We start from the raw sequence: 1,012 nt of genomic DNA, 5'->3' as shown, positions 1-1,012 counted from the left end.
CTCTCTGGTTATAGTGAACGTTTGCGTGTGAAGTAGTTGTGCATGAACCTTGTTTTGGTGATGGCCAATTTTTTTTTGTATAAATTATTTTTATTTAATATTGTAATTAGATCGTCACAATCAAAGTTATCTTTTTACCATCTGTGTTTTGTTAACGTGAAATAAAATTTTAGTTATAAGCAAAAGTTGGTTGCATAGGGAACAATTGTATATTCCATTGAACAGAAATAAAAGAATTATTTGTTTTAAAATGCAGGATTTTGTTTGCTACATAGCCTTTTCACCATGCAATTACATTATAAAAATTTTAATTTCAAAAGTGAAAATTGCTTGTGCTGTTGGAACTTTAAAGAGTTGGAATGTCTAAGCTTCTTAAAGAAAAAGCAAAGTGATCTATGATATATGTGTTCCCTGCAAGAGGGAATTTAGATTTAGTTACATGAAAATCATGTACCAGACACCTTACCCAGTGCCCGTCACAGCCTCAACTGACAGCTTTTGAAGTAAGTGTTTGTCTCACATCATGGAAGTACAGATTTGCACATATACATAACATGATGATAGAAAATAAGACATAGTAAATTAGATTTCTAAATTTCGGTTCTAAATCTCCTTGTCGATACCAGTAGATAAGTATGCAGGCAGTAATGCTACTCAAAGAGATGCAGACAGCAAAACATATTATTCAGTGGTTTTGGAGGTAGATGAGGGAAAACAAAAGCACTGCTCAGCGTTACTAGAATCAGTAAGGATGTTAAACTGCCGACAATTAAATTGATGATTCGATCCTTGGCTGAAGTCTCTCCGAACAGGGGTCTGTTGTCCAGGCTACTGGTGCCATAGGTCCTGGCAGTGAAGTCCTCCATGTCTGGCTTTCGGCACTCTCCGAGCCACTCAAGACCGCGCCGGCATCCTCCCCGGAGTCTCGGGTCCAGACTGCAAACGCCGCGTTCCGGGGTCCTCCTCCTCGGCGCCCCGGGGAAGTCCGCGGGCGGAGCAGGTGGGGCGGCTC

The 1,012-nt window shown here is 40.4% G+C and overlaps 1 pseudogene; it reads right to left on the bottom strand.

The window, feature by feature from the left end:
- Nucleotides 1-484: 484 nt before the first annotated feature.
- Nucleotides 485-924, bottom strand: LOC115870310 (annotated as a pseudogene).
- Between the last annotated feature and the right edge of the window lie 88 nt (nt 925-1,012).

This window comes from Echinops telfairi, unplaced genomic scaffold (genome assembly GCF_000313985.2).
Source record: "Echinops telfairi isolate 266 unplaced genomic scaffold, ASM31398v2 ScPeMD7_655;HRSCAF=1070, whole genome shotgun sequence".
NCBI classification, from domain to species: domain Eukaryota; kingdom Metazoa; phylum Chordata; class Mammalia; order Afrosoricida; family Tenrecidae; genus Echinops; species Echinops telfairi.
Note: the sequence above shows the minus strand (reverse complement) of the source record. Positions and strands in the feature narration are given on the sequence as shown.